Genomic DNA, 24,796 nt, shown 5'->3' on the forward strand with positions numbered 1-24,796 from the left:
CTCTCTCTGACCACGTCCCTCAGGCTAAGGTTGGATGAGGGGACAATGTACTCCTCGTAGAGGCTGTCTGCTTGCACCAACTGCAGGAGCAGGTGGAAAGGCTGCCTGCGGAGCGGGTCCCCACGTCTCCTTCGGGCCCACTCCTTGATGCAGACAAAGCAAAATCAGTGAAGGCAAAGGCCCCGTAGGCTGTGTCCTCAATGTCTCCTAGGCAGATGGGGCACTGGGAGCATTCTGCTGCCTCCTCTGGCCCTGCCGGTGGCAGCTGGCTCGTGCCGCCATCCCTCACAGCAGAGCCACGCTTCTCCAGCTCTTCCTCAGTGCCAGACGCCATCTCCTGCCAAGACAAACATGCAAAATGCCGGAGCTTTTCTGGCGCTGGGAGTGGAAAAGCAAAGAAAGACTCAGAGAGCTGTGGGAGAGCTTAGTAACAAGCTTTAATGTTTGCTCATCCCTGAACCGGTCAGGCAGTTGGACTAGAAGATCATTGTAGACCCCTTCCAAGTGAAATTATTCTATTCTATTCTATTCTATTCTATTCTATTCTATTCTATTCTATTCTATTCTATTCTATTCTATTCTATTCTATTCTATTCTATTCTATTCTATTCTGTTCCATTCAGTTCCGTTCCGTTCCGTTCCATATTTTAGATTTCAGAGTTTTGTATAAGCAGCAGTGAGAGAGGGAGCGAAAGATCCAGACTCCAAGGAATGAGATGGGCCTGTGTTTTGAGGATGAGAGATTTAATTAAGCCTTAGGCAGCTAGCTACTAGGAATCCCCAAAAGGCAAGGAACTCAACTGTTTTGTGAAAATGTCTTTGTATATCATTGGCCCTTCAGTTAAATAAGCCCAGGTGTAAATTTGTTGGGTGAATGAAACGTTACAAAATAAATTGCTCGCGTGCAATTGTCTTAGTGTAATTTTTTCTTTTCATCCAAGATCCTCAAAGAAATGAAGCTGTAGCAAGGTTGCTGAGATTCAGATGAGTAAGAAGTAGGTTTTGTCCTGCTCTAAAAAATGTCACATGCCTGTTAGAACATGTATATACTGGTCTTCTTACACCTCCCATAACTTTAAGTGCCAGAGGAGCAGCTAATTTCTTCTATAATACTAGGCACCTAATCCATTTAGTATTTGACTTTGATGTCATGTGTGACTAGTGTTCCAGTTATGCTGGTGTGGGATTATAATAAATCCACAGTATCAGTAAACAGACTTCCAAGTCATTTGGGAAGTAGAAGAGTGACTTGAAAAGAGAGAGAAGCATATTCTCATGTGGCTAGGTGTGGGAGATGCACATGTTGTTTCCATGAAGACCAATCATGGTTATATATGTAAATTGCAAATGTTTCAGATAAGAATAGACTTAATAATTTTTAAGAACTTCTTGGCTGCCAAACAAATACTGCTTGTCTCATAAAAGATTTATTTCTTTTTTTTTTCAATGTACAGGAGAAAGGTAGAGAAATAGTCACTAATCTTGCTGAGAAATAAAGATCTTTGGTGAAACGTGATCAAACCATTCTACATTTTCCTTCTGTATTGATAGCAGATATGTATTATAATATTATGATGATTATGACTTTTATATATATGTCATATTATTGTGATATATTCTGCCTAGAAATGCAGTCCTAGCTGGAGCACATATATGTGGCTGAGAGAGTAACACAGAAGGTCGGGCTCACTCGTACTGGGTATTCATCCTATTTGTATGGGATTTGATGACCGCTCTGGCTTGAATTAAACTATATCTTCTCAAACCAATGAGTCCTGTCAGTCCTGGGCATAGCTTTTCTCAGAGCTGGGTCTGGGGATAAAAGGAAATACTTCAAACTATAATTAACATGTATGTGAGTTCCTACTAATTGTTTATTAGTTTGACCAATTGTGGACAGAAAACATAGAACCAAATTGCACATAACGTGCATGATGAATACAAATCTTAAAGGTCTTTTCCAACCTAACGGAGTCTGTAATTCTATTATCAAGCATTAGAACAGGCTGCCCAGGGAAATGGTTAAGTCACCATCCCTGGTGCCCCAATATATCAACTGAGATATGTCTTGTCATGAGTACACATCCTGCAATTGTAAGAAGAATGTACTAGCCCAGATGGCAAGTCATCTAAATACTTGTTCTACTCTCACAAACACTAGCTTGTTGAACACACAGAAGTAGTAGATAATGACAGTCCCACTCAATGGAGTCCTTAACCAAACAGCCTGGCACTGTGCCCTGTTAGAAAGTTCAGTCCCCAATAAAAACTCTCTGAAGATTGTCTCCCAGAATGAGCAATAGGAAGAAAGTCGTGTGCATGTTTCTCCTCCTTCTACTTTTTGGAGTAAGAGAAAGGCCTTGGAGGATAGAGCTTGGGCTGCTGGGAGAGAGGGGAAATAATATATAAATAGTGGGGGATCCACAAAGGTTCTGCTTTTAGAAGCACGTTGAAAAGCCTCAATTCCAAGCTGTATGAAAAACTAGAGCCCTCACAGTTGAAGTCTTTCACAAGCTTTTCAGGGAAATAGATGTGGATCCCCTGGCTCCCTGTCTTACAGGAACAATGTGACTCTGGGAACAACATCAATAAAGCTTCCCGAGGGCTTTTTGACCCCTTTCTCATCCATCATGGCACGGACTACAGCGTCTTGATTTTCAGTGTAGGCTGCTGGGCACTTCATGAAAATACAGAAAGTTCCTGTCAGTTTGAACATCAAAAATTAAAGCATGTAAAATCAACAGTTACTATAAAAATCCTGAACTTTCTATCTAAGATGACTAAGTTTAGTACACATTTCCTGGCAAGTTAGCTATATTGTTTGTATTGAGGATTAATGGGGTAATGAGTCTTTTATATTGTTGGCAGGCTCTTCTTCTACAAGAGACGCTAATGTTTGAATGTTTTTGTGCTGGTACGAAACAGACTACCCAGAAACAATTTGACACAAATGTGTCACCTAGACATTATGTATGTGGTTATTTTCTCTAAAATTCTTTTTCTGCCTCATCAGAACCCCTTTTACACCTACTATTAACTGAACGTTTGAACTCATAATGCAGAAATGGATTTAAATTAGAAAAAAAATCCAGATTGTCATCTTTTATTGCGAATAGTGTTCCCTATTTAGAGACCAAAGTGGAGACATTAGTAAAAATACTTTTTTCTCTCTCTCTTTCTCTCTCTCTTTTTTTTTTTTTTTTTTGTTTGTTCACTATGCCTACTACTGATGCTCCAAGGACAGCGAGATGAATGAATCAGGTCATAGAAGATAGTTTTCACAGCTTCTCTCGGGGAGCAAATATGTATAACAGTGGAAATACTCTTGATTGCTTTCCATTTATTCCTGCAGATACCAGTTTCTCCTATTGCTTGTTGTAAAGTTTAAAACAACATCAATTTTTAAGGACTTGAAAGTGCTTTCCTATTTAAAATCAAAGAAGACAAGCATAATTTTCATTCCAGTACTGTGTGTTTGCTTCCTGAAGTATGCTGAGTATATAGACACCCACCAAAAATAATAAAATAAAAAAGGGGAGGGGGGGGGCAGAAAAAGCTAAGTGATGGAAATGAGTAATTGCTTGGCAGCAAGTCTGCAGGGAGAGAGCTGACACTGTACAGCATATATTTCATGAATAATGAGAGGAGTCTCAGTGCTGTGCAATCACTGCCTATTGGGTCAGAAATTTCGCATTAGTGGATTCATCAGAGCAGATCGGTGTCATAAAGACACTCTTTCCTGAGGTAAACATACCTTTTCCTTCACTGAACTGTCATCTCTTAGTTTGGATAGTGGATATAGAGTAAAGGCTTATGAGACCTATTAGAGGGGTATCTGGAATTGGGAGCACTTCAGCTATGATTTTACTAGTTTGTTTATTTATACAAGAAGGAAATTACATAAACAGACATGTCTATACGTTATGTGTAAAGCTCACACATACAATTCCACTAGTCTAGACAAAAGTCTGTGTGTATGTGGTTAATGATGGTTTAAGTACAGCATTTTGTCAAAAGGTAGGAACATCTGGCTTTTGGAAATCCATCTTGTCTGTGCTTCCTAGACTACCTTAATGCATATTTTGCTTTTCCTATTTACCTCTTTATTCAAAGCAAAGTATGTACTCCATGTTATCTTTATTTTCATTTTCAGGGGATACACAACTTAAATATATCTAATATGAGGGTCATTTGTTTTTGCTGGAGTAGTGAATAACTAGGAAGGACTAATAGAATGAAATTGTCTGCATTGGAGTGAGTGCATTCTCTGCAGTACCTTCTGTCTCATTTATTCATCATCTGACATCCTCTCTTCCCAATACTTTGTGTTCTCACTTTGTTTATGTTGTAGTTACAGAAATCTATAAACCAAAATAGTCAGGGATGTTAAAGTGAAGTAAAAGGTGCAAGGCAAGATAAAAACTATCATTTAAGTCTTCCGGCAGTGCAAACAGTTTGACTAAAACGTTGTCTTTACCCTCATCCTTGCAAGGGTCATAATTCTCTTTACTTGAAAATGAATGCTGAAGCAAGTATCTAGAGCCCCTTTTCCTTGGCTGGAGAAGTTAGGAGGGTTCCTTTACAAATGAACCCCAAGAGTTGCTTTCAAAAAATTTGTGGTACAATCTCTTTCCCAGCCTTACTGTCAAAACAAACTGGAGCAGGAGCACCTGTTGTTAGCTCTTTCCTGACTGCACTGAGTTCCTGTTAAGATTTTTTGTGTGGCTTGGGGATTTTTTTTTTTTTTTTGGGGGGGGGGGGGGGGGGAGGGGTGGGAGGGGGTGGGGAGAGTTAGTGGAAGACAGAAGGGACAGGAGGGAGAAGAAGTCATCCAATCCCCATGTCAGTCTCTGTTTGATGGATCTGTCTCTAATGAGTTGAAGAGGCTGGATAAACTCAATCCATTTGTGCTAGTCCACAAAGTCTGTTCAAAGACTGAAAATAAGCCTGCGGGAGATATATCTCCTAGATCATTCTCTTCAGAAATGTGAACTTACATTACACTCTAAGCAAGGTAGAAAGAAGGTCAGACATAACAATATTGTATGCAATATTGAGAAAAAACATCTTTTTAAACACGTGGTAGTTAGTACCAAGATTTAGCATTCTCCTTGAAGAAACTATTTAAAGGCAACACAATATGTTGTGTAGGGGAACCCTGTAATTGGAATCGCCCTATTCCTGTTACTTATTATCTTGCAGTATGAAACAAGTTGTTCCCAACCTTATGGAAATAACTGATGAGAAGAGCAGTTTGTGAGAACTTGGGCAGACAACTTCTGGTACAGTGCCTTGATTTTATTAAAACTGTCTTGAAAAAGAGTTTGGGTTATCAGCAATAGTGAAGTTTTTATATGATTTACAGATAAAGGCTTAATCTGGACTAGGTTTCCTTGCAAATCTCACTATTGAACATCTAGCCTTCTACAACAAATGCAGTATTGTCATAATGAGAAAAAAATAAAAAACAACCTACAACAAAACAAAACCCAAGGTGCAAGAGCTGTTCTTCCAATCTCTTCTCTGTAAAAGGAAAAACAAGCATAAAAAGTAAATCTTATCCTCTAAAAATCCTCCATTTATTGGGAAGAGAATGTTATGGAAGGCCAACCTCCTCTCCCTTTAAGTTTGCATTCTGTGCAGAAGAACTAGCTTTTATGTCTCATGACAAAATGAATGGGACCTAGAGAGTGCTAACCTATACAGTAACATAAATAGTGGAGAAGTTCAGGAGGGTATCAGCTCACTGAAAGTTTACTGTAGGGAGTGAGAATGAAACATTAGGGCATATACTTTCCCGGGGCAATGGGAGACTCTGCTGTATAGCTGCGGAAAAATAATTAAAAAGCAGGCTACAGAGAAGGATTGGATATGAAATATACCCCTCTATAGAAAGAGGACCAACAGCAGCATCTGCATGGGAGACATGTTTCTGAAGAGTAGGTCTTGCCCCTGGCAGCTCTGAGACTTAAGCTTGTTGATGAGCACGATCTGATGCATGCGTATTTATTGTGCCTAGCAATATAGTCTTATAAGTGGGCTTAGCAAGGCCTTGATTGAAGCTAGCAATCAGTTTCCTTCTGCTTGCTTTCCCTGTGTAACATGGCACAGCCTAAAATCCTTATGTTCTGATGGAAAGGTCTGAATTATTCATCAGCCAGTTAATGGCAGGTGATGAGATCTTTTCACGCTACAGCCCTGTCAGTAGGTGTTTATTGCTCTGTTTCACCAGCAGCACTGCTATTACGGTGGGGCCAGAAGAACCCCACATAGAGGCTTGACATGTATCAGTAGAGATAGCTCTTTAAAGACTCTCTTTTGCCTGGGAGGTCATCTGAAGGTTATTATGAACAAATTATTTCTTCATTTCCGCTGACTGAGTAGATAGCCTTAATGATCTGTCACCTAGCAATAGGCTGCCTGTTCAAACATAAAGAATGGCATACTGATGGCTTATAGCTAGGATCTGTTCATTTTAGCTATTCTCTTGTCAAGCATGTTTCCAAGATACATATAGTATTTACATATTCATGAGCTTTTACAGACATTGACGCCATGAGGAGGCCTGTCTGATAATGTGATACAAGTTTGTACTGTGTCCTGAGGCACTTAAAGTCTATTAAGTGAATCAAATCTGTTCAGTTCTGTTCTTCCTAGGTGGCGTTCCTGGCCTAAAGGAGTGGGGTTGCAATCAACATTTGTGTACAGTACCTTACTTTTTTTCCTGTCCACCTACCTCTTTTCCTTGTTGAAAGTTAATTCCATTTTATAGAAAAGCATTATGCTGAGCCAAATTACCTCTTGGAAAGCCAGAGCATCGCTTTCTGTTGCTACTGCTGTTCAGAGATGCAGTTGTGATTGTTTGGCTGCAGGCAGGGAAGGTGAACTGCCCAAGCAAAAGTGCCTTTTTAAAAAATTATTTTTTTAACCCTACTGAGATATCGATCTCTGACCCTTGATCTCAGTAGAAGGGATTGGACTAGATGATCTCCAAGGGTCCTTTCCAATGCCTACCGTTCTGTCATTTCATGATTGTGACTTTATTTCTGGTGTGCAAAAGTGGGAGAAAAAGAGAATTAGAAAAAATGGTATAAGTGGGATGTGACATGGGGGCTGTGGAAACATAAACGCGAAAAAGGGACTGAATCTTCCCCACTGAAACAGCAAAGAACCATGGATTTCTCTTCTCAGTCTGAACTTTCACTGTGTTGTCCACGTGTCTAATAATTTGTTATTATTTTCAACAGAGATGAAGTTAAAACATGCAAGCTGATAGAAATGAAAGCATGAACAGTAAAAACTGGAATGTGGCTTGGGCTATTTTCTCAGTTTAAAAGAGCTGGGTTAAAAAGATCATCTGCTGGAGGTGGAATTTGCCTTTTCATTTGGAATTTTGTGCCATTTCCTGTTCCCTTCTTTGGTTAAGAAAGAGTGAAGTGGGTATACCTCAGAATGTAGGAAAGTAAAGAAAAGAAAAAGGAGACAAACCGCCATTTACCTCCATCCTTCAAAAGATGGGAGATCTAAGAAACAACAAGTGTTCTCACTTCTTGCTGCAGAGTACTGGCATGTGGGACTGGATTCAGGAGAGACTGGAGGAAGAGACAAAAGGGTAAATACACTCTTTTGGCAAATTTGAGGGTTAACTGTAAAAAAAAATGGTTGGCAGAACAGAGCAATTATTCTTCTGTAAGGACTAAACTGCAACCTGATATGTGGTGTTAGCAGCAAGACAAATAACAAACTGTTTATGACCCATGTTTGAGGTTGCAAGCTCCACACAGACAAGGCTTACAAAGGGAGAAGGAAGTGCATTGAGAGGCTGTATAGGAGCTACCACTGTAGATGAAAATAGTACTAAATCTGCCTGGCCCAAAACCATAAATGAACTCTTACACAAATGCAATCACACTCACTTAGGAATTTCACATTTGCATATGAAAGATTTTACATGGACAGGCTGATGCTGTCTTAGCTATCTTTGAAATGACAGTTCCAAGTGCTAAAGTGAAAGTAAGACATCCTTTTAGAGATTGTATATTGTAGCAAATCAAAATATGGCAAAGAGTTTTTCCAAAGAAAAGATTTTCCTTTAAATCTTTCCATGGTTTGATGTTTTTTTTTTTTTCAGTTAAAGACTTGAACTTGGTTTTGGTATTCAAAAATTAATAAAAGATCTCAAAAAGAGAATGTTTTTTTAAGTCCGAAGTGAAAAAAAAAAAAGTCCCAAACTTTCTGATTTTTTTTTCAGTTGCTGTTAATTAGAACTTGGCTTTCAAAAAATATTTGATATAGCTGACAAATTTATTTTTAAAAAAGTATTTACAAGACAATATTTAAATTACTTCTGTCAGAAATGTCTTGTTTTCTTGAGTGAAAACAAGACCACAAACCACAAAGGAGGAACTACTTAAAAATGCATCAAATTGAAAGGTGAATCTAAGATGACATCTTCATAGAATCATAGAATACCAGGTTGAAAAGGACCTCAAAGATCATCTGGTCCAACCTTTTTTGGCAAAGGCACGGTCTAGACAATAAAGGCCAGCACCCTGTCTATCTGAATATTAAAAGTAACCAATGTTGGGGAATCTGCCACTTCCCTGGGAAGACCATACCAGTGGCTGACTGTTCTCACTGTGAAAAATTTTCCTCCTGTGTCCAATTAGAATTTCCCCAGGAGTAACTTGTTCCCATATCTTAATAAAGTTGACATAATGTTGCACCTGGAAAGTATGTAAATTATATCAATTTAAATGTTTACTGCCACATGGAGAAGTAAAGTGAATGCTGGAACAAGGGGCATTTTAGAAGTCAAATACAAAAAGGTACCTTAACTAGCCAGCTGAGCTCATCCTTTGATCTAGCCCAGCATCTTCCTCTCCAGTGCTCACTAACTGCTTAGTGTCCTGAAAGAACTAAAAAGAGTAGTACAGAAAACCTTGTTGTTTATGACCAACAGTGTCAGATAGTTGTAATTAATACACACTTTAAATTACTGTACCAAGCCAGAGGCATACCTAGGAGTAGAACTTGGCTCAATGTGTTTAATTTATTCCTTTTCCTAGTCACTCTTCTTCACTTTTTGCTAATCTTCATCATAATTAATTGTTATGCAGAGCACCAATTTTGTGTCTTTAAAATTCTTAAAGAAAAACAAAGTTCTGTGCTTTTACTATCATTTTTCTTGTGATTAAAAAAAATCCTGTTACTTGTAAAGGAATTTGAATCAATTTTCCTATGAAGTGCACCTGCTTTAATAAAAAGGGGTCACAGAGCAAGGTGTTTTCAATGTAGTCAGTAGTAGGAGGCTGTATGTAGTTTCTTGAAGTATTATGGAGTATGCATTGTTGGATGCAGAGAAGAAAGAAATTTCTTTTTAATGCCATATTTCTTCTCTGAATATGACACAGAGTAGAATTCATTATGGCTTGATTCCATATGCTTCAAATTCTGTGGAAGTTGTGATGTACTCTCACCCCCTGCTGAAGTGAGGATTTGTGCAAAGCTTTCCACGGACGTATTGAGCTCAGACAGCTTTAGCAGAATGTGGTCTTAGTCACATCTTCTGTCGCTAGAGGATGATGTTGTCCAAAAAACTGCTATAAAAGTACATATTGACAGCAAAGCGTTGAAAGAGAGCTTGTATTTATTTCTGATCAGAAGTGTAGAGGCCAAACAAACAGTGAATATCTCCAGTGATGGGAATGGTTCTGTATCGAATGTGGCTAGTAAAACTCCTCTGGTTTCTTGGGAAAGTATCTTTCTTTTTTGATTTTTAAACTCTCTATTTTTAATCTTGTAAAATACTGTGTCTTTTATCTTACTGGATTAAACTCAGATTAAATACAGATTTTATGTAGCTGTCCTGAATATATCAGGCCTTTTCAATGAGGCTTTGATCTATTTTGAAGCCTTTGAAACCTGACTTGGATGAAATGTCAATGTATTCATGGTGTAATGCAGTGAGGAGCGTGGAAGCTTCTATTACTGTCTTTGAGAGTTTATTAGAGAAATGATGCCTGACAAGAACGACACATTGTAGAAGAATTGTTAATTTTGAAATTAGCTCTGGCAGATCTGCTTAAAGAAGTTTATAGGGGGGAAAAGCGCTCTCGAAATCATCTGAAATGAAGCCTGCAGTGAAGATACGGTAGAAAGGCTGATGGGGGAATATGTTAGTTCTACCTGCTTTAATCCATTTGTTACCAGGAGGGATCTTAAACTGTGTGCAGATTAATGAAGCATTTGAGTCAGATATATACTGATGAACTTGTGCCTGCTTCTCTACCCTTTGTTGCTACGGAACCAGAGAGATGTGAAATTGCCAAAGAACCTACACCCTGCTCAGAGCTCCTCTGATAGTCAATTAGAAAATAAAATGGAACATTTAGGAAATGAGGTCCCAGCTTTCTGATCACATGCATTGCACGAAAGGCTGCTTTTTCTGGTGTGTACTTTGCTAATGTGTGTGGTATTGGTACATTAAATAAACTGTTGAGTATGACGGAACGTATGGAGTGAAAGTCACTCTCCCCCACGCAGCCTGACTAATCAGGTGTTACGTGGGGAAATTTTCAGGTATTTGTCACCTCCCAGCCTGCAATCAGGACATACCCAGAGCTTTCACCACAGCTATTTCAGTTTATAGAAACAGGAATGGTATGTGCGCCAGAGCTATTTCACACTAGTGTATGTGGTCCTAACACCCAGGTCCTGACTGAACATTTAGAATCAGTGTCTTTTAAAATCAGCTCTGTAATGTCCTATCCATGAGTGTTTTTCCCCCTCGGCCTCTTCCTCCATAGCACATAGGAGATATAGAACAGCCTTGCAGCTGTGCCATCCATGAGAGGGACACTTTGAGGCTCTATGGGAGCAGACTTGTTTAACAAAGCTCTCAGTGGCTAGGCAGTGAGTGAATAACAAAGCATCATTAAACCAGGAATAATGCTAAGAAAGAAATGGGAGAACTGGCCAAATGTGGCTCAAATTCAGGAGACAGTAAAAAGAAGATGTAAGTTTTACTACCGATGTAGCTTCTAAAGCGTATGTCATGAGTTTAATTACGTCCATATTCAAAGGTATAGGACATATAAAGAAATAATGTTTGTCTTGGTTGCTGATTCTGTAAGACGCAATGCAATCTCATTTTCCTGTTGAGTGGTGAGAAAATGTATTGGGTGCTGAGTGTTAGGATATCCCAGAATCTTACTCACTGGGTGATCTAATGAGTCTACTCTCATTGGCTCTTCCTATGTACTGTAATTTTACCTAAAGTTGCCTCATTACCGGAAAACTGAGAAAGCTTTAAAACCGCAAAATTTCTCTTTGTCCTTTGAAAGTTGTAAGAGGGTATTTCTACCTTCTTTTGCATTCAGTGATACTTTGCAATTTATTGTATTCTACCATGATTGGTGTTTCATTATTTCTTTTCTTTCTTTTTTATTGCAGTTTAATTTGTTAAATGCTATTATGACGTCATTTAAATGGTTTCTGATGGAAAACAACAATGGAACAGAAAAGGTAACAGAAAAAAAGTTTAGCCAATGTTTTCTTTCTATGGCTGACTATAAACTAGAGACAACAGCTTGCAAATGGTATACTTTGGGAGGCAGTTTCTACTGTAATGAAGATTGCAAGCAGCAGATGGAATTCCTAGAAAAACCCTTTGTGTCTCTTGGGACAATTTTCCTCTTGAAAATCACAGGTCTTCTTCAGTTCACCTGTGTCTATAAGGCTCTACACTGATCTCGTCTGGCTATTGAGAGCAGAAGCAGCTGTATGTCACTGTTGTTCAGTCAACTAAAAGATTGTACCTCTGAAATATAAACCAAGATTTTGGGCTAGAAGAAAACTTGGCGTTTTTTTTTTTTTTTTTTCTGGTAACTATTCCCTTATGTGTTCTGTGAGTTAGGTAGCCAGCAGGCTTGAATTTCACACAACAGATGCACCAAAACCCAGTGACACTGAGGCAGGCAAAGGAGCTTGATGAGGGAAAGGATTCTCAGACAATCTCATATCTGTATTGAAAAGTTTCCTGAGGTGCAGGTTCTGGTGGTAGAAACCTGAATAATGGTTGGAAAAAGAGAAAACCAGAGTTTCTGCTCTTTACCAAACTGCAGGGAAAGGAGATGGGAAAAAAATCCATTTTCAGGAAAACCTTTTTTTTTTTTTTCCTTGTGTCTAGGTCTGTCTGCCACCTCTATCTGTCTTTTTTCTCTTTGTGCAGGAGGGCACAAACTAGAAGCTGAGATAATAAACATGTTAGGTATATAGGAGCAGGGTGTTCAGCTACTGAGACTGGCCTTTTTAGCAATACATGGTAATTCTAAATGTCATTTGCACAGTTACAAGGATGTACATTATTGCTAATTCTCAGCTATCTGCTAAACTTGAAGTTAAAACTTTACAGAAGAAATTTTTAAGTGATACTCATTTGACAACTTGTGAATGGCAGATTGGTGTTAATGAGACTGAGAAATGGGTGCTTTCTACAAGTAATGTGCTTGGCAGGGAAATTGAGAAAAAAATCTCTTGAAAGGCAGCCTGGGTCCTCAACCCAACAATGCAGGTATATGAAAAAGATTAGTTTTCAGCATAGGCGCATTTAACGTGTTATTACTAATTGAAACGCCCTTTCCCGTCTCACCTTCCTCAACAGTCTATTGTGTGACACCTCTGCACCCCATCTCCCTGCACTGGACAGGTACAAGACCTGTAAAGCCATATGGTAATCAACTGGGAAAAATATGCACCCTTCCCTTTTCTCACCCTTCACCCTAAAAATAGCAAAGGGTACAGAATTTGGGGACTAATTTGAGATGGGACACCAGGACAGCTGATTTTTAGTATCAGTAATTTCTTATCTGTAAATAGTGCTGCCATCTTTGGCAGGCCCATTTTAACTGTACAAAGATGAGACAATAACGTTTTCTGCTGCGCTTATACACTGCTATCCTTGGGAAAGCAGAGGTTTGTGAAATCCAAGATCAAGAGAGCTGAGGCATGGAACTTCAATGGTTTTAAAATAAGCTGTAATGAGACTAGGCTCTGTCCGAGCTATAATAAGAAACCTAAAAATGTCTGTGTGGCAAACCCTTGTCATTATAATAAGTATATGTCTACATTTATAGCTTAATGACAAAAATAGTTTTGATTTGCATAGTCCACTGCTTTGTTTTAGCTCTGCCTAGAAAAACTATCTTAGAAGTGCAAGAGTAAGATTTATTCTTTTTCTAGTCAAATAAAGATATACAGACTTTTTTAGAACGGGATCAGTTTTCTCTCTGTTACTTCTCTAGTGTGATTTTACCTACCTTTTTCTAGACACTCTGAACCTTGAAAAATTCTTCAATGCCAGTGTTTAAGCTCAGTTCACAGTGCACTTGGCTTATCTTTTTGCTTTTTAATCCCTAAATGAAAAATCCTTTTAGAATGTATTTTCTATAACACTTTTTACTACCATTCTCATGCTTTTTAAAGACTTACTCAGAACTGACTAGTCATTACTTAAGAGGCCCTGTTCCTCCAGATTTTCATGTTTAACTGCTCTGGCAATTGCAGCCTCAATTTCATCAAGCCAGGGTATTTTTAATCAAGCTGACAAGTACATTTTCTAACCTTGAATTAAATTCTGGTCACTGAAAAAGACAATAATAAGAATGTTCTCAGGATCTAGACTATGTTCACCACGCTTCTTTTGAGAATGGCATTAAATGCCTTACACATAGGAGTTAAGTGACACTGCCATTCCCTAAGAGCTTTTATGAAAGTAGTAATTTTCTTACATGGATGAGTTACAGGCAAAATACCATTTCCTCTGTGTAGACTAACTCAGCTTCTGTATGAATCAGGAAAGCGATAGCAGCTTTTGACCAAACCCAAAAGTATGAGAGCTACTTTTCTTGGGGAGGTCCATGGGGAACTTTATTCTGTGTTCACTGTTAAACACTTGCAGGTATGTCAGGGTATTTAAATCTAAGTGTGCTGTAGTGTGTCCATACCTTTATGCTCCTCTGCACAGTTTACTATCTTGGTTTGATGCTGCCTGCTGCTTTTCATTGAAGGGGTCAAGCAAGCTTTTGGACTCATGAGCACTATACACTTTTATGATTTGGAAACTGTTGGGTAGGTCAAATTTTCAATCATGCTGACAGTGTACCACAGCTATTTGTCTGTTGTGTGACTTGTTCTTGGCTGAGGAGCTTCTGTTACTTTAATGGCATTATTTCTTAGACTTCCTGTCACATTTCTGAATTTTTTCTTCCAGGCAATTTACAATCTAATTCTTGCACCAATTTTGTTCAACTGTCCCAAAACAGAGGACTGATTTTTTAATTTATAGCTCACTGTAAAGTTTTGTCATTTCCCTTCCGTGAGTATCCATGCTTCTAGTTTTTTTTAGTCTTTAAAGGAAAATACAGTTAGGATGTTGGCCCATCATTATCTTAAGCAAAGTATATATTCCTGATGTTTCTGTGATAGAGTTTCATAGTTCACACACTCTGCCTGACTAATGGGTTGTCATCTGAACCTCTTTGAATGTAAGGCAGCTGTCTGGTAGATTTTCCTTAAACAGCTATTTATTGCTTGTAGAAACAGCAAAAAATATGATTTAAATTTTCTTGTGTTGTGTTGTTTCCAGGAGGCTTTAGCTTCTACAGAACTTTCAGAAGTTTTTTAGAGCTTTTGGCTTTTATCCAGGTTATTTTTTTTTTTTACTGTTGATGTCTTGTTGTGTTTATCCCTCTAGGCCTCAAAGACCCCACAAAGTAGATCCTCTTTATTCTGATCTCTTCATGCCGGGCCTAATCAGTACAGACTTTCTGTTCTATAATGTGTTTGCTGGAATTAAATTATTTTATGTCTGGTCTCTACTGGCTAAGAATTGGCTCTAGATTTGGCACGAGGCAGCCTTCAAGGCAGTTTAAAGCCATTAGGTTCTTATGAGATCATAAAATCATAGAATCATCTAGGTTGGAGGGGACGTGTCATCAAGTCATCAACGTAAAATTGCCAAAACCACTACTAAACCATAACCCTAAGTGCCAGGTCTCCACAACAGGGCAGCCTGTTCCAATGTTTGATAACCCTTTCGGTGAAGAAGTTTTTTCTAATATCCATCCTAAACCTCCCCTTGCTTAACCTGAGACCATTTCCTCTTGTCCTATCACTTCTACTTGGGAGAAGAGATGGACACCCACCTTGCTACCACCTCCTTTCAGGTAGCTGTAGTCAGTGATAAGGTCTTCCCTCAGCCTCCTTTTGTCCAGACTAAACCAGTTCCCTCAGCTGCTCCTCATGAGACTTGTGCTCTAGACCCTTCACCAGCTTCATTGCCCCTCTCTGGACATACTCCAGAATCTCAGTGTCTGTCTTGTAGTGAGGGGCCCAAAACTGAACGCAGTATTCAAGGTAGAACCTCACAGTGCTGAGTACGGGGGCATGATCACTTCCCTAGTCCTGCTGGCCACACTATTTCTGATGCAGGCCAGGATGCTATTGGCATTCTTGACCACCTGGGCACACTGCTGGCTCATATTCAGGTGTGTGTTGACCAACACCCCCAGGTCCTTTTTTGCCGGGCAGTTTTCCAGCCACAATTCCCCAAACCCGTAGCGCTGTGTGGGGTTGTTGTGACTCAAGTGCAGGACCCAGCACTTGGCCTTGTTGAATCTCATACAATTGGCCTCGGCCCATCAATACAGCGTGTCCTTATCCCTCTGTAGAGTCATCCTACCCCAAGCTCCCTCCCAGCTTGGTGCTGTCTGAAAACTTACTGAGGATGCACCCGATCCCCTCATCCAGGATGTTGGTAAAGATATTAAATTGAACCCTCCACAGTACTGAGCCCTGGAGAACAGCACTTGTGACTGACTGCCAACTGGATTTAACTTCATTCACCACCACAGTTTTGGGCCTGGACATCCAGTCAGTTTTTTACCCAGCAAAGCATATGTCCGTCCAAGCCTCGAGCAGCCAGTTTCTCCAGGAGAATGCTGTGGGAAATGGTGTTGAAAGCTTTACTGAAGTCCAGGTAAACAACATAAACAGCCATTCTTGCACTGCTAGAAATGAGTGGAGAATATTTGTTCTGGCTTGAGGTAAAACAGAACCAATTTTCTGTTCAGTAACTTTCCTTTTTAGTTAGACCTCTTCTAACTACTGAAATTAACAGCATATTGTGCAGAAACTGGTGGCTCTCAGAGTGAGACCTATGTTTATAGCTGATGCCCAGGCATGGTATGCAGAGAGGCTCTTGCTTATACTTATTGCTGTAACACCCAAGGCCAACCAACTTTGTTATTTGCCCCGTTGGAGGGTCAGAAGCAGAAAAGTGTAGAGGGGTCCCACCTGAAGGGAGGAGCAGACAGGACAGGTGACCCAAAACTGACCAACGGGGTATTCCATCCCATCTGCCTCATGCTCAGTATAAAAGCTGAAAGATCAAAGCGTCAGCCCTCTTTCTTCAATGGCCGTTGTCTGAGGAGGACTCTGTCCGTTCGTCTGCCTTTGATCCCAGTCCTGAATCTAGATCCGGAATCCAGTTCCCATCCAGTTCACTGAGTCCAGTCTGGGACTTCCCCAGTGCCAGCTGGTGATGTGATTGTCGTCCTGGGAGCTTGATATGGTTTTGTATCTACTTCATTATTTCCTTTTTATTTTATTATTAATATTTCATTAAAGTAGTTTGGTTCCTTCTAAACTCATAAGTCTCTGTCTCTTTCCTGACTCTCTTAGAAGAGAGGAAGGGGAGTGCATCTGTTGTTCTGCCCAGTGGCTGGTTCGGCCCACAACACATCAATATTAAAGACTTGAGCTTCTAAGAAGGGCTGGAGCTTGTCCAGCTCTACTGAAAAGTTGCCATTTTTTATATGAGAGGTTAGCACTCCCTATTCCGTGAAAAATTCTTCAATATGCAAGCAGTACATGTTTTCAAAGTTCAGAAGGTGAGTTAGCCCTCCATCAGGTATCCCCTGCAGAGATACCTATGGCTACATTATTCCAAGGCAGAGTTTAGAAATTTTTAGGTTTTGAGTCAAGTGGATGTGTGGATATGTTTGCATCAAGTAAAAATGACAGTGTCGACTGTCCTCTGCAGTAGAAAAAAGCATGTATTGTCCATCTTCTTTATAGCTTTCAAGTAGCCAAGGAGATTTTTCAGCTTTGGTAGTAGATTAAGAACTGACATTAGAAAAAAATTTCAAACTTATTGATTGTACTTTAATTTCCACCCCCACCCCTCCTGCCCCCCCTCCCCCCCCCGAAAAACTTGTCAGTACATCTAAAAGCTTCTATCTACAAGCAGTGCCAAAAGGGGAAAAAAATCCAATTATTAGGAATTATTTACCCTGACTAAATTTGTATTAGTCTTATGTGCTTAAGATTGCATACATGTCCTTCTTATTTTAATATTCCTGAGACAAGGATTGGGGACAAAAGCTCTTCTATTCTTTCAGTATGCTAGCATCATGTGTGCCAATTTATTTAGTGATGATGACTTAGATCATCTAGTCTTGCAGATTTTATTTTTTTAATTGAGATAGGTATTAATCACAAATTGTTATCCATTATTTTAATATTCATTTTATTTTAAGAATATTGGGTAAGTACAGATATTCTTTGAACTGACTAATGAATTGTACAACTCATCCTCACTGCCTCACTGAAATAAATTGTAATGTTTACCAGACTGACAATTGAAAGAATATTTGATATCTTAAAAATTGGGTTTAGATGCTTAAATAAATTTGGTGAAACATGCTTTCTCATAATATTTTTTACATTTCCTTTCTAACATGCATGAGTTTTTCCTTGCTTGATTGGTATCACACAACAGGCTAACGTGATAAACTGCTTGAACTTCAGAGGAAGAAGTGATGAATTAATGAGCATGATCAGGTATAAGTAAATGAGCTTGGCATAAACTTACAAATGGTGCTACACAACAATCTGGAAATTATTACTAATTTAATATAACATGTATCCTAAATATGAATATTGTTGTTTTCTATTTATATTGAAAACCGATCTTAAATATGATCATGGAATCATAGAATCGTAGAATGGTTAGAGTTGGAAGGGACCTTAAAGATCACCTAGTTCCAATCCCCCTGCCACAAGCAAGGATGCCTTCCACTAGACCAGGTTGCTCAAAGCCCCATCCAATCTGGCCAAACTACAGCATGAAGGAAAACAAGGGATTTATACCTGTTTGGGCTTGCTACGTGGTGTGGTTAAGGCATTGTTAAATCAGAAATGCATGGCCTGTATGTGTATGCTGGAGGCATATGATGATAACAGTGTCTGTCCCACCATTTCTGCTTCTGCCTCTTGCTGTTTGTCTCACTTCTATATACAGCTTGTCTAACCAGCCACCACGACCATTTCAAGTTATTATCCTATTTCCCCAGAGCTTGTCCATAAACCAGCATTGATCTCCAATATTGGGATAAAAGTGGGAGGAGACTGAAGTCATATTTCAGATTGTTTTTTCACTAGAAGTTGTTACTTAAAACACTGACATCGATTTTCTTTGATTGTATTTTGCTCTTCATCATTATAACTATCTACCAACAAATCTGAATTTATCTCTGAATTCTGTGATCAAGAACTATAAACTGGACCACACATTGTTGGAAGCAGAGATTTTTGTTTTGGTGTTAGGGTCAGGAAGATCTCTTTGTTTTTGAAATACCTAAAAATTTTCCAAATTCCTAAGAGAGAACACTAACGAAACTGGGACACTTTCAGTGACCTACATCCATGCTGATTACCTGTTTCATTATTGTTTGCCCTTAACCAAAAAAAAAAAACCAAACATGTCAGCAGTAATGAAAATTGAAAGTGGGTCAGTCTACAAACCCTCTGCATCAAAACCAGAACAGAACATATGTTTTCCAGAAAAAAATGAGAAATAAACATGTAAATGAAAGGCAATTAAAAGTTTTACAGTATTAGCCAGAACGATTAGCAGGGAATTATTAAGTTATCTTTTCCTTCAGCGCTGTGTAACTTACACTCTGGGAAACAAGAGATTCTACAAATAAGTGACTTTTACCTTCCTTGAAGGAATTTGACCAAGATATTAGAATTTACTTAGCTGATTCCTAAATTCTCCTTTCCTTTCAGTGGGCGTGGCAAGTAACTGTGAGCAATCAAGACAGAAACTGCAAATGTTTCAGCAAAATCTGGAAGAACATTCATACCTAGGGAGGAAGAACTTCATGTTTGGTTAGGCAAGTATTTTGCTTCCTATACGGAGGCTTTAATCCTAACTCAGAGAGGGATGACTGTATGTGATGACATCTTCTCATAATCAGATGTTTGCTGTAATTTATACAAATAAAATTTAAGGTATGTTCCACTGATATATGCTTCTGAGGGAATGGATTCTGATAGCAGAACATGTACTTTGTACATCTAAGATCCCAGTTTTAATTCCACTTAGCAGCTCCCTTTACTCTGGTTGTGATCTGTGAATGGCTGAAACTTTGGATTGAAATAAATGAGTTAAGATTTTAATGTGAATTTACCATATAATATCACTTCAGTCTTGAACCTCACAGGAGGTATAAAGGACAGCGGCTTTTCAGTGAACACATTCATGTTTGAATCAGCACCTATTTGAGGGTTTGTCCATCTACATCGTTGTGTCCCAGAAAAATGATTCTCAGTCTCTTTATGCCCCTGTAGACTATTCGTTTGAACCCCCACACCCAATGGAACTTTGAGGTAAATTGTGCTGATTATTTCAGCTGTGTGTTTTCAGAGATCCATTCTCAAGTACAAGTTTTCTGTATCAGAATGTAAGGGGAAATACGGAGCCTTTCAGAAAAGGCACTTTTTCTGGGTAAATAAATGAATGAAAAATACATGGGAAGGCTGTTACTGCTTGTAAAACTGGGTCTGGCTGGGGTGAAGTTATGAAGTTAACTGTCCTCATAGTGGCTTGTCTGGAGCTGTGCTTTCTGTTTGTGGCTAAAACAATGTTGATAACGCACCGGTCTTTAGGCTACTGTTGAACAGTGCTTGCACAGCAACAAGGCTTTCTCTGCTCCATCCCCCTGCAAAGGCCAGAAAGTTGAGGGTATTCAAGAATTTAGGAGGAGACACAGCTGGGACAGCTGACCCCAACTGGCCAAAAGGATATTCCGCAACACCTGGAACAAGCTGCCCAGGGAACAGGTGGAGTCAGCATCCCTGGAAGTATTTAAAACACATGTAGCTGTGGCACTTAATGACACGGTTTAGTGGTGGGCTTGGCAGTGTTGGATTTACAGTTGGACTTGATGATCTTAATGGTATTGTCCAACCTGAATGATTCTATGGCATCATGACTGGTAGTAAAAGCTTAAGGAAAGCAGGAGGAAGGAGGGACATTGGCAGTTATGGCATTTGCCTTCCCAAGTAGCCGTTAGGTGTGCTGAGGCCATTCTTTCCAGGGGGTGGCTGGACATGTGCCTGTCCATGGGAAGTTGTGAAAGAATTCCTCTTTTTTTTGCTTGCATGCACTGTTCTTACTCTTCTTTTTAAACCATCTTCATCCTGATCCTTGAGTCTTTTCACCTCCCTCGCATTTATCTCCACACGCCAAGGAGGGGTGAGGGTTTCACTGCTGGCTGGGCACAACTTGCCATGGTCCTATTTGGCATCCAGCACAGGACTCGAGGAGTTCAAGATAAGGACAGCAATTGGGAGAGGTAATAGGCAAAACTTGGACTGGTCGTGGGTGGAAAGTTGAATAATTGTGGGGCAGCATTTGTTGTTGTAAAGCGGTGAAGGAAGAAGGGGTGGAGTTTCCCTGTGTGTGTAAATTGTCCACTTTTGCCACTGTTTAGATGATGTTACTTTGATTTTGGTATTTTTGTTGTTGTTGATGTAAGTGTAATTTATGAGGAGTGCGTGATGAATGTGTATTTTAAAAACAATTCTTAAATCTGTGTTTCACAGAGGTGAGGGGTGTGCATTACGGGGTTTATGTGGCAAGGTGTTGGCAGTGGGGGGCTGCAAGGGTGGGAGGCCCCTGTGTGGAGCTGCTGGATCTGACCCTGGCTGGACATGGATGGTTCCAGCTGTCTCCAACCGACCCACTGCAGGGCACAGCTGAGCCCTGCAGCCGAGATGGTGGCACCTTGGGGAAAGCCTGTTTAAGAAAGGGTAAAAAACACTGCTTGATAGAGAAGAGTGAGGCAAAATGTGGCAGAAATAACCCTGCAGACACCAAGGTCGGTGAAGACGGAGGGGGAGGAGGTGCTCCTGGCTCTGGAGCAGATTCCCCTGCAGCCCGTGGTGAAGACCATGGTGAGGCAGGCTGTCCCCCTGTAGCCCATGGATGACCACAGTGGAGCAGATATCCACCTGCAGCCCATGGAGGAGCCCCTGCCAGAGGAGGTGGATGCTTGAAGGAGACTGTGACCCCTTGTGAAGCCCATGCTGGAGCAGGCTCCTGGCAGCACCTGTGGACCTGTGGAAAGAGAAGCCCAAGCTGGAGTAGGTTTTCTGGCAGGACTTGTGATCCTGTGGAGGACCCACGCTGGACCAGTCTGTTCCCGATTCACCTAATTCCTTATTCACTTGCAGCCCTTGGTGAAGATCACGGTGAAGCACATTGTCCCCCAGCAACCCATGGTGGAGCAATATCCATGCTGCAGCCTGTGAAGGACTGCAGCTGCAGGAGGTGGACATGTCTTGAAGGAAGCTGCAGCCCATGGAGAACCCATACAGGAGTGGGCTCCTGGCCTCCTGGTAGGAGAGCTGAGCTGTACGACTGAAGCATGTTAAGTAAAGGGAAGAGGGAGAATGCGTATAACAAGATTTAGACAAAAATATAGGTCCTTTAAATCTTAAGATACCATTGACAGAAAAGAGATTAAACCAGATACTTTAAATCTTAAACTGCCATTGTCAGCAAAAGAAACAATGGAGTACAGTTCTAAATAACATAAAATAGAAAAATTAATAGCATTACATTAATCGGTAGAATTTTTTTCTTGGTAGTAAATGCCATAAGTAATTTTTATGTTGCTTTGTGGTGGGCTTTTGCTAGTATAAATAGTTATCGAATTGGGGCATGGATTCATATATTATAATAGATTATAATTGCTGGCACATACAAAACACACATTAATGTTTAACAGACTCTGGAGATCATGGGTTCTGCTGACTGTGTTTCATGAGGGTTTATACAGAAATTGATTGCATTGTGAACTGTCCTTTTTTTTTTTTTTTTCCCCTGGATAATCATTTAGGATCTTCATTGTTTCAATGTCATAAGTACTTTTTAGGAATAATCCCTGGGGCCCAAGTTAAGGACATCACTAGGAGACTTCCTAGCCTGGTACAGCCGTTGAACTAGTACCCACTATTGCTTTTCCATGTGGCTGGAGAAGAAGCCACAACGCATAGTCTGAGGTCACTCAAAAGATACTTCAGGGCCTTGGGATGGCTGGTAAGGGAATCTGGAGCACAGGCTATGTTTTCCTCTGTTCTTCCAGTTGCTGGCAGCAACAATGGAAGAAACAGACGGGCCCAGTCTACAAATATATAGCTCCATGGCTGGTCTCACTGACATAATTTTGGGTTTTTCGATAATGGGATGGACTACATGGCACCAGGCTTGCTGGGGTCAGATGGGATTCACCTTTCTCAAAGGGGGAAGAGGGTCATTGCTCACAAGCCAGTGTGGCTCATTGACAGAGCTTTAATCTGGGCTTAAAGGGGGAGAGAGATGATACCAGGCTTGCCTGTGACAAGATGTGGATGGCATGCCAAGGTTAGAGGGATGGGGTGCTAGCAAGGTCCCTCAGCCTGAAGCTCTGAGACATAATCATGTAATGGTGGAGGTTGCAGTCCTCAGGGATATGGGACAGGCAAAGAGTAAAATCAGGAGCTGAATTTTAGGAAAGCAAGCTTTCAGTTTTTCAAGGAGTTAGTCAATAGGAGCCCCTGGGAAACTGCCCTCAGGGACAAGGGAGAAGAAGAGAGCTGGCAGATCTTTAAGGATGCTTTCCACACAGTGCAAGAGCTCTCAATCCCCACATGTAAGAAATCAGGAAAGGAAACCCAGAGACCAGGATGGCTGAGTTGAGACCTGCTGGTCAAACTAAAGGGCAAGAAGGAAGTGCACAGACAGTGGAAGCAGGGACAGGTATCCTGGGAAAAGTACAGAGATGCTGCCTGGTTTTGTAGGGATGGAATCAGGAAAGCCAAGGTGCGGCTGGAGCTGAACTTGGCAAGTGATGCAAAGACTAATAAGAAGGGTTTCTACAGGTATGTCAGCCAGAAAAGGAAGGTCAAAGAAAGCATACTCCCTCTGATGAACACAAATGGCAAGCTAGTAACAATGGATGAAGAGAAGGCTGAGGTACTCAACAAATTTTTAACCTTAGTCTTCATTGGCAGCCTTTCTTCCCACACCTCTTGAGTGAATGGACCACAAGCTGGGGACTGAGGGAGCAAAGTCCCGCCCACTGTAAGAGAAAATCAGGTTCATGACCACCTGAGGAACCTGAACATACAGAAGTCTATGGGATGTATCCCAGAGTCCTGAGGGAACTGGCTGATGTAGTTGCCAAGCCAGTCTCCATGACATTTGAAAAGTCATGGCAGTGAGGTGAAGTCCCTGGTGACTAGCTGTCAATATGCACTCGCAGCCCAGAAGGCCAACCGTATCCTGGATGGCATCAAAAGAAATGTGGCCAGCAGCTCAAGGAAAGTGATTCTGCCCCCCTACTCTACTCTGGTGAGACCCCACCTGGAGTACTGTGTCCAGCTCTGGAGCCTTCAGCACAGGAAAGGTGTGGACCTGTTGAAGCGAGTCCAGAGGAGGGCCACAAAAATGATCAGAGGAACGACTTCCCAGTGACAGGACGAGGTGTAATGGGCACAAGTTAAAACATAGGAAGTTCCGTTCAAATACACGGAAAAACTTCTTTACGGTGAGGGTGACAGAGCACTGGCACAGGCTGCCCAGGGAGGTTGCGGAGTCCCCTTCTCTGGAGATTTTCAAGACACACCTGGATGCAGTCCTGAGTAATGTGCTCTAGGCAATCCTGCTTTAGCAGGGGAGTTGGACTAGATGATCTCTAGAGGTCCCTTCCAACTCTGAAAACTCTGTGATTCCGTGACTGGAGCACCTCTTCTATGAAGACAGACTGAGAGAGCTGGGGTTGTTCAGGCTGGAGAAGAGAAGGCTCCACGGAGACCTTATTGCAGCCTTTCAATACTTAAAGGCTTATAAGAAAGATGGGGAAAAACATTTTAGCAGGGGCTGTTGTGAAAAGACACATACTAATTGCATAAACTAAAAGAGGGTAGATTTATACTAGACATTAGGAAGAAATTTTTTTCAATGAGGGTGGTGAAACACTGAAAGAGGTTGCGCAGAAACGTGGTAGATGCCCCATCCCTGGAAACATTCAAGGTCAAGTTGGACTGGGGTCTGAGCAACCTGATCTAGTTGAAGATGTCCCTGCTCATTGCAGGGGGGTTTGGACTAGATGGCCTTTAAAGGTCAATTCCAACGCAAAATATTCTGTGATTCTATGATTCCAGGTGTTCACCATTTCTCAAGCACAGTAAATAATTTTTTAGATTGATTATTATAAGTCTTACAAAGAGAGTCTTTCTTGATAAGGCTACTTGATGAGATTGCTAAAGGGGTTATTACTTTCTTTAGGTTCCTGTTCTTCCTTTTAGTGATCCTTCTACTTTTCCAGAAGTCCATTTATAAAGCTCCTTTCTGTTTTGCTATTTTAAAACAAGGAAAGAAGACCAGAACTAGAAAAGCAGT

Source organism: Vanellus vanellus, assembly GCF_965231255.1.
Source record: "Vanellus vanellus genome assembly, chromosome: Z".
Taxonomy (NCBI): Eukaryota; Metazoa; Chordata; class Aves; order Charadriiformes; family Charadriidae; genus Vanellus; species Vanellus vanellus.